Here is a 10,077-nt window from a genome sequence, read left to right on the forward strand (position 1 = left end):
GAATAGTGATGGACCCTGACTCTGGTCAGGCCTTATGCTAAGGACTTGATAATAGTTCAACTCATAAAAACAGAAAGTCAGGGAAATAGAGACATGACGAGTGAATGGAACCAGAAGTGAGAGCTCGCTGTGAAGACAGGCATAGGTTGACGCTCCACACATGCAAGGAATTCAGTGGAACCAAGTACATTCGTCAAATGCCTGTGAGTTCCAGACACTTGACTTGGGGCAGAAGAAGATCCAGTTCTTGTAGGTGTCTATGATATTTACTCACGGCTATGCCTTGGCACCAAACCTCAAAAGTATCTGTGTGAAGAACAAAGACGCAATATGATAAGTTTTATTCTAATGGAATGAACAAACTCTATGCATGGGTCATCGGAAAAGGGAAATGAAAGGTCAGAACATTCCAAAGAAAAAATAACTGAGCCCTAAAAATGAGTAAGATTTTATTATAAGGTTTAGGCCAGTGTGCTTCAGCTTCAGCTATCCTACTTGAATTTCTTGCCACAGACCTGTAATTTAGGGGTTCCTTAAGGCTCTGGATCTAGGAATACATTTTAGTAATATAAAAGCGAATGCTGCCAGATAAATCTTTCAAAACTGGAAATTCTTAGGTCCACCTCTCCCATACTGTCCCAGTCTTTGCATAAAGTACTTGTCATACAGGACCTCATCATATGAAGCTTCCAAGTATTTGTGTGTGTATACATGCATGTATATGCACACGCTGTATATATACACCTATAGAGATGTACACACATGCATACAATCACAACACATACAGAAATATACCAATCACACAAAAGTATATGTACATATATATGCGTACACAAAATCACTCCAACTGCAATATTTTGCAAAATATCACATGATGCTAATACTATCGATCTCAGTACTAAATATAGACCCTCATAATAGTCACATTGCTCCTTCTCTCTCTTTCCAGTTGTAGTGCCTGGACATAGGCCCTGTCCATTGCTACTTTAATTCTTTTTAGTTGACATGCCTATTTATTTATCTATTTATTTACTTACTTATTTATTTGATTTTTTGTAGAGATGAGGTCTTGCTGTGTTGACCAGGCTGGTCTTGAACTCCTGAACTCAAGCAATCCTACTGCCTTGGCCGCCCAAAATGCTGGAATTGCAGGCGTGAGCCATTGCACCTGGTTTTACATGCCCTTTTCACTTTCCTCTCTCTTCAGGCAAATTCTGATAAAGAATGATTCCAAAGGGCTGGTGACTTAGAAGACACAGTGAAAGATGAGTTTACACTCACAAATGCACAAAATAGTTTTCATGTTTTCTTGGGAAAATGTATTTTGTACACTTTTTTTTTTTTCGAGTTGGAGTCTCACTCTGTTGCCCAGACTGGAGTGCAGTGGCTGCTCCCGGCCACCACAGCCTCGACCTGCTGGGCTCCAGCAATCCTTCCGCCTCAGCCTTCCGAGTAGCCGGAATTACAGGCACGCGCTACCACACCCGGCTGATTTTTTGATGTATTGTAGAGATGAGGTCTCGCCTGCCCAGGCGGGTCTCGAACCCGCGGGCTCAGGCAATCCACTCACCTCAGCCTCCCAAAGGCGCGGGATTACAGGCTGAGCCACCGAGCCTGGCTTTGTACACATTTTCCAAAGAACTTAAAAACTTTCACAGACATTACACCACAATATCTAGGAAGAATGTGGTGGCCACTCACCTACTCCCACTCCACAGATAGAGAAGTCAGCGGAGCAGAGCTGGACAAGGCTCAAATCACACAGAATGTCACAAACTGACACAAAATCCACGGTCCCTAAATCTTAGGTTTTTATTTTTCTTGCTGTGGTTAGACACTGAGTCTTTTTTCCCCCCTCTGGCTGACAGTTTATTGAATACACCACAATTCTACCTTATTATATCGTTTTTAAAAATCATTCACACATGGACTTGGTAAAAACGTACTTTATAGAAAAACATCTGCAAAACTAAAATGAAGATAAGAACGCACATATCACACACATGTTACATAAACTGCTGAAATATTAAAAATTATTTTAATTTAATCTGTACAGGTGCTCAATGAAGGCAATCATAAAATATTAGGTGGTTTGATTTTCTTAAATCAGGCACCAAGACTTCAAAAGTGTTAATGTTGAAATGTGAACACAAAAATATTTATTAACAAAATCGCTTAATCTGATAGTGTTTGAGAAGCAGGACAAGTATTGTTTTTCTTTTACAGATGCTTTTCTAAGTCCATTCTCTACACACTCTCTCCTATTCAGAATTAGTTATGCAGAATGCTGAGGAAAAAAATCAATTCCTTTAAAAAAGAAAAACCAACAAACTAGAGTTTATTTGCAAAACATGCAAAGGGAGAAATTTAAGCAAGTATTACTGCAGAATTGGTTAAATGTGAATACAGCTGAATGACAGAACATACCTTTACTTCTACAAATATAGGTCTCCCCCCCTGACACACACATGCACACACTTTCTGGAAGAAATACTTTTTCAGGGTATGAACTATAAAACGGGAAACAACACAGAGAGAGAAACAAAGAAGTTTGCAAATCTTTTATACTTTCAGATGTTGGAACAATATCTTTGAAAGCTGATATTACCTCTAGTGATGAAACCAGAGCCAGCTATTAAGCAGCCAGATTGTGACAGTAATTGAATGCATGACCACTTCTCTTTTAGCATGTTCTTTGTTCTCCTCTTCTAGAAATTGTAGATGTCTATTTAATTTGATTATCTATCGTTTTAATGAAGCTGCATCTACAACAGTCATGTTATCTGATGTTCCTTCAACTGTTGCATCTATATTTGAAATGCATACCTAACGTTGTCGTGATGAGGATTATAAGTGGCGGCGGCAGGCCCATCACCCAACTCAGGTATAGAATCATTTCTGACCAGCTGCCGATTTTGGCGAACAGCATTTTCACTCATAGAGTGCTCTCTTTTAAGCCTGCCAACTGCATGGATTTCTTCGTTTTGAAGGGTTGTAGGAGGTCTCTCTAAATCCAGAAAATCTTGTGGCCTTTCACTAAGCGTAAGTACACCAGGTGGTGTTTTTAGTGCCAGAGGTTTAAAGGGAGTTGACTGAATAAGGTCAAGATCTGCTGGTTTTGAAAATGAAACATCTTCCGCTGGGTGTGGTGATTCAAGCCTGAAATCTCAGCATTCTGGGGAGCCTAGGTGAGAGAATTGCCTGAGTCCAGGATTTGAGACCAGCCTGGGCAACTTGGTGAGACCTCATCTCTACAATAAATCAAAAATTAGCTGGGCTGGTGGCATGCGCTTATAGTTCCGGCTTCTTGGAAGGCTGAGGAGGAAGGATCACCTGAGCCCAGCAGGTTGAGGCTGTGGTGGCTGTGAGCATGCCACTGCCCTCCAGTCTGGGTGACAGAATGAGACTCCTACTCAAAAAAAAAAAAAAATGAAAGAAAAGAAAATGAAATGAAATATCTTCATTATTTCCTGCTACAACAATCCTCTCTGGAGCCTGCATTATCACATATCTGCATTTCTTTTTGAATAGATAGAACACTACTCAGACACTTGGCCCATCTCATGTTGATGACTCAGATTCTGGTGCTAGTATGTATCACTTGATGTTCCTCTATGTGGAGCTTCTGAGCATCTGACAAATACAAGAATCTACAGGTAGACATTACCTGGAAGAGGTACACCTTTGCAGAATAAAAAAAAAAAAAAACACCAAATTGCCACAAAGGTCAACATAACAAGATTGACATTAGGACATGGGGCTGGTTATCCCTTCAGCTGCAGTGAAGGCCAGTCTGGGAAGAATTCCCACCTCACTTAGTTTATTACTGGGACTGCCATAACAAAGTATTTTATATTGGGTGCTTAAATGAGAAACATAACAACTCACAGTTCTGGAGGCTGGAAGCCTGAGATCAAAGTGTCAGCGGGACTGGTTCTTTCAGAGGGTGTAGGGAAAGAATCTTTTTGGGGCTTCCTCATAGCTTCTGGGACTTTGCCTTTATCTCCATGAGATGTTCTCCCTGTGTGTGTATCTGTGTCCAAGTTTTGTTTTTCTGTAAGGACACTACTTAAATTGGATTAAAGGCTCACCCTACTCCAGTATGACCTCATTTTAACTAGCTGCATCTGCAGTGACCCTATTGCAAATATGGTTATATTGTGTGACACTGGGGGTTAGAACTTCAACATATAAAGTATTGAGGAGCATAACTCAACCCATAACATCCAGGAATAGAACTCCTGGTCCAGACAAAATGTCCAATGGATAAAATTTAGGCGCTGACTGTGTCTTCTCCTAACTGTATGAAGGAGACAAGAATCTTTGACCCAGTGTCAGGGAGCCAGTTATAGTCATACAAAGGGGATAAAGCTGAACTCTAAGGTTACAGAGTCCCTGTGGTGACAGAAGTGTGGCCCTGGTCAGTGTGTGAACAGATGAAACAGTGTGCAGACTGTTTGGTAGATACCGTCATTACTAATAGAAGTGGTTCAGATGCTTTTTATTTATAAAGAGAGCAGTGTTGCTATCGCTCAGGGGGTGAAAAACCTCCTGATAAGATGTGAAGAAGCTATTTAGAGTCTCCAGGAGCCAAGTGTTTATTTGTCAATGATTAATGAAGACTGTCGCTGTCCTCTCATCTAGGTGTTCAGGAAAAGGGACACACAAGTGGCGTCAAGAATGTGATAAAGAAAAAGATAACATATTTCTCCTTTGAAATTCATAGACTTAAAATGTCCAGATCTTGTTGGTTTTCTATGCTGCAGACAAATTGTCACAATCTTAGAGACTTAAAACAGTGCCCACTGATTAGCTCACAATTCTGTAGGGGAAAAATCAACACAGCATGCCTGGGTTCTCTATACAGGATCCCACCACGCTGTCTGCTTGTGCAAACTGTTATACCTGAGGCTGGATAATTTATAAAGAAAAAAGGTTTATTTGGCTTATGGCTCTGCAGGTTTTACAAGAAACAAGGTGCCAGCATCTACTTGGCTTCTGGTGAGGGTTTTTGAGCGGCATCAAATTATGTCAGAGAAGGGGAAGTGGGCACATGCCAAGAGAGAGGAAACCTGAGAGGCATCCTGGTTTTATAACTACCCATTCTCATAGAAACGAATCTATTCTCCCAGGAACCAAGCCAGTCTCATGAGAGCAAGAACTCACTACCACAAGAATAGCATCAAGCCACTCTGAGGGATCCACTCCCATGACTCAAATGCCTCTCACTAGACTCCACCTCCAATACCGCCTCACTGGGGATTACTCTCAACATAAGGTTTGGTGGGAACAAACCAACCATGTCCAAGTCATACCACATGCTAAAACCAAGGTATCAGCCAGAGTTACAATTCTCATCTGGGGCTTGGGTCTCCTTCTCACACTTTTCACCCGACCCTCTCCATCTGCAAACCAATAACAGTGCATTGGGTACTCACATTTTTAATTCCTCTGGCTTCCTGTTCTACTTCCTTTTTGGTTTTTAAAGGAGTCATGTGATTACATTTGGTAGGCCCACCCAGAAAATACAGGATAAACTTCCTATTTTAAAGTCAGCTAAGTTGGCACTTAATCAAATAATCAGAGAACAGGAATTTTGGAAGATATCTTTAAATTCTGCCTACCACAAAATCTAAAATCTCACATTAAAGGTATTAATATGCACATAAATAATAGTCAAACTGATTATTGTAAGCAACTATGGAGGAGAATGAAACATTATCTCAAAAAAAAAAGCACCATTAACCATCTTGAATTTTTTGCTTTAATTCTGGTTTTAAAAATAGAACCTTACCTGTACAATGAGCATTTATATACCTAACCCTGATTTGTACCCCCATCTTTAAAATAAAAAAAAAGTTTAAAAATAAATAAATAAAACCTTGAGTAATTGAATGAAGGTAAGATGGGAATAAAGTTTAGGTCTGGGAACTTTTAACTCCACAATGAGTGGTGATGTTGGGGTGGGTAATTTAGTCCCTCTGAGACTCAACTTCCTCTTACCTGTGGCACCTTCAGATACAAAGTTAATAATATTCATGCTTTATAGGGTTGTTATGAGGATAAAATTAGATCATTTCTAGAAATTGCTTTGTAAACTGTAAAGTCTAAAGCAAATATGAATTGTTAAAATGATCACAGAAAGTTAAAACCTGCTTGAAAAAGAACCAGAGGACTCAACTACTCTTTCCTTTAACAGAGTAACCACTCTGGAAAATAAATGTATCCTGACAACCAAGAAATCCAAACTTCAGTAGAAACTTATCCAGCATTCATGCGAGGGAATGTTCCTGAGTGTGCATGAGTGTGGGGGCGTGGGGAGTAAGTGTGTCATTTGAGAGGATGCACCATGTTGAAATTGCATTGTACTAATTCAATGGGCAAAAAAATAAGGTAAGAGCACATTATGATCAAAGGAATTTAACACCAAGACCTTAAGAAACATCTAAAAGACTCTCCTAGAACCAAACAACTAGAGGGAAAGCCCTAGCAAAGAAAAGAAGAACAAAGCATATTTAACAGTCAAGAAAAAAAACCATCTGATATCACTGTTTTTAGAAGAACTTTGCAGAACTGAGTGGCTTGGTTCAGCAGCTATAAATAATCACACAAATAAGCATCCAGTCACCTACTACCCTATCTCTCTCTTGACACTAACATTTATTTCTATTCTGAGTTACTGCATCACAAGAATTCTTTTATTTATGCACTTGCACACTTAAATATCATGAAATATGTGCACTGCTCTAAGTTCTTTGTTAATATTTACTCAAAATGATAATTCATCTTTATAATAGCCCTATAAAGTTGGAGCTATTATTATCCCTATTTACAAAAAAAACCTAACTATAATAGTTTGCTTCAAAATATTGTTCTCCTTGAGAAGTTTTTTAATGGTTTCTGCTCTTCATTTCATCATTTCTGCAGTTTACATCACGAAAGGATTTGAAATGTGGTTGCTAAAGGCTTTATCCTGGTGCAAATGACAAAACAGGCTGATTTCAGTGAAATCTTTGAAGTGAACGGATCAGCTCCACACAAAACACACTGTGATTAGAAGTGACCTTGTGATTTTCTAAATAATATAAGTTTTAATGAAGGAAAGTTTCCTCTCCACAAAACAAAAAGCACCAAGTTGTCTGTTTTTGATTCACTATGTCTCTTCAACAGAACAGTTCTTTTCTTTATTTTTAAAGTGCATGCAGTTCAAAATGCTTCGACTTTATTCTTGCTACTTTCTAGTAAACATGATGAAAATGCGCCATTCCCTACTCTTGGCAAGAAAGACATGCTCTTGATATATTTTATCACATTTTGTTTCTCCAGGAAAGTTTCTAAAATTTCTCCCCAATTATTTTGCTATTTCAAGATTAGGCTAAAAAGAAAATTAGATGAATTATTCCAAAGAGGTACATTGCTCTGCCTGGCTCACCTTATAAGACACACAACTGACCCAAGTGTGACACTGTCTGAATACCTATGCCTGACTTTGTTCTGAAAGCTCATGGGTACAAGTGACAGAGATAGCAAACAACCAAAAGACACTCATTTGAGCAGAAAGGAACTTCTGAGAAAAGCTCCTGTAAATTTACATTTTATTTTGTGTTTTTATATTTCAAGCTTGAGATTTGTACCAGATTTTGAAACCCAAATGAAACTGGCATCAGTAATAACCAATAGGTAAAAGTGTATTATAGGCAAGAGCACATGACATTTGAAATCAGATCTCATTTTTTGCAAAGTTAATTTAGTTGGTACCAAAATTAGATAACCTTTCTTTAAGAGTTCAAGGGGAAATAACATTGACAGCTAAACTGTCTGAAATGTGAACATGTTATTAATTTACTTCTCACCCAAATCTATTTGAGCTTGTTCTTATAACAATATTTGACAACAAACTTCACCTTGATCCCAGGACAATCAGCGCCAAATGCTTCTGCCTCATGACCAGCTCCAGAGTTGTATGTGCTGAGATCCCCCATGAAGATAGCTGTTAATACTTGATGTGATAATTCTTTCATTGGGCCTATTAAAAACTAGGCTCTATGCTTTCTGAGAATATATGCAGAGTGTTTTGTAAACTTAAATCACCATCTGAATGTAAGGTGATATAACTATAGAAATGGCAACAACAGCTAATGTTTATTTCATGATTGCTATGTCCCAGACATTCTAATAAGCACTTTACAACTATGAATTATTATCTTTGCTTTTAAAATGAGCAGACTGAAGTCTGAGTGGTTGAATAAATTGCCCAGGGTCACAAAACAAGTAAGTGAGTCAGCATTGGAGTCCTAGCAGCCTCCTTTGAGATCCCATATCTTACCCACACAATTCTATTTCTTACGCAAATAATATCTCCTACCCTTAAGATGCACACCAAACCTAACGCATACTGTCTGTAACAGTCCTTAATAAGCACTTCACTCTTACATAGTTATGTGGTAATTGTGTATTGCCGGTGGTTCCATTTCAGGGTCTCCTCCATTGCTGTTAAGCCATAAAGGCTTGACTGGGGTCAAGGATCTGCTCCCAGATGGTTCTTTCACACATCAACTGGCTGCTGCTTGGTTTCTAGTCACACATACTCCTACCTGAGACTACTAAGTGATCTGGAAGCTCACTCTCCCTAGGATAAGTGGCCCAAAAGGGAGAGCATGTGTCTCTGTGATCTAGCCTCAGGAGCTTATACCATTAGTTAGGTTTGATCCTGTTCATTAGAAGTGGGTTGCTAAAGCCAGCCAGGAACAGTGGCTCACACTTGTAAACCCAACACTTTGGGAGGCTGAGCAGGACTATTTATTGGAGCCAGGAGTTCAACCAGCCTGGGCAACATAGCAAGATCTTAATGCCAAAACAAAAATTTTTTTTTAATTAGCCAGGCATGGTAGCACACACCTGTAGTCCCAGTTACTCAGGGGGCTGGAGGAGAAGGGTGGCCTGAGCCCAGGAGTTTGAGGCTGCAGTGCGCTATGATCATATCACTTCAGTCTAGCCTGGGTCACAGAGTGAGACCAAGAAAGAAAAAGACACACACACAGAGAGAGAAGAGGGGTAAGAGGGAGGGAGGGAGGAAGGGAGTAAAAGAAGGAGAGAAGGAGAGAGGGGGGAAATAAATGAAAAAAGCGAGGGAGAGAGAGAGGAAAGGAAAGAAAGAGAAAGGAAAAAAGACAAGAAAAAGCAGTGAGTTACTAAATCCAACTCAATCTCAGAGAAGAGAATTAGACTCCACCCTTTGAAAGGAGTGCCAAAGAATTTGGGATATATGTTGCAACCTACTACAACATTAAATCTAGTTTAGCTGGAGGAATTTCTGTTTTTCACTGTCCAATCATTACCGAAATTCAATTTTATCTTGTAATTCTCAAAACTGTTCTACTTACCTATATCTTATTTCATCCTAAATATTCTAGACAGTTTCTAAAAATTCTGGCTCTTTGTGATCTTTTCCCCGTTACCTTGACTGCATTGCACTACACCCAGACAGGCTAAACTAATCCAGCCTGGAGATTAATTAGCTGTGTTACCAAACCGAAATTGGGTCCACTCACCCAGCACAGCAAAGCCAAACGCTGACATCAAGATTGCAACAAGAGAAAGTGAGGCATTTATTGGAGGGTAAGGAGAATCAGGCAGCTAATGCTTAGTACCTGAGTTCCCCCCGAACCCCATGACTTACAGGTAAGGGTTGTTGGAGGCAGGGAAGCAGAGGTTACAGGCAAAGTCAAATTTCAGTACGTGGAGGTTATACATGGGTTTGACCTGAATAAGCGGAACATCTCAAAGTGGAGGCCACGGGTCACAGATGGATTCAAAGGTATTCTGATTTGCAGTTGGTTAAGGAGGTGAAGTTTTGTCTAAAAAATTAAGGGTCAGCAGAAAAGAATGTTGGTTTTGGCTCATGGACTGACCTCCGCCAGGACTTTCAGGAGGAGGTTGAGAACAAAGAACAGCAGAGTTCAGGCTCAGCTCCCCCTTATCTGAGGTCCACATGCCAGTGGATCCATTTGGTGAGGCTCCAGGTTCCTGAAAATTCAGGGACATATGTTAAGATGTTATTTTTAGTTACAGGGAACC

At 39.7% G+C, this 10,077-nt stretch overlaps 1 pseudogene; it reads right to left on the bottom strand.

Moving 5' to 3' along the window:
* Positions 1-2,610: 2,610 nt before the first annotated feature.
* LOC103261368 lies at positions 2,611-3,501 on the bottom strand (annotated as a pseudogene).
* Positions 3,502-10,077: the final 6,576 nt, after the last annotated feature.

This window comes from Carlito syrichta, unplaced genomic scaffold (assembly GCF_000164805.1).
Source record: "Carlito syrichta isolate Samal-C Ts95f unplaced genomic scaffold, Tarsius_syrichta-2.0.1 Scaffold303670, whole genome shotgun sequence".
In the NCBI taxonomy this organism is placed as follows: Eukaryota; Metazoa; Chordata; class Mammalia; order Primates; family Tarsiidae; genus Carlito; species Carlito syrichta.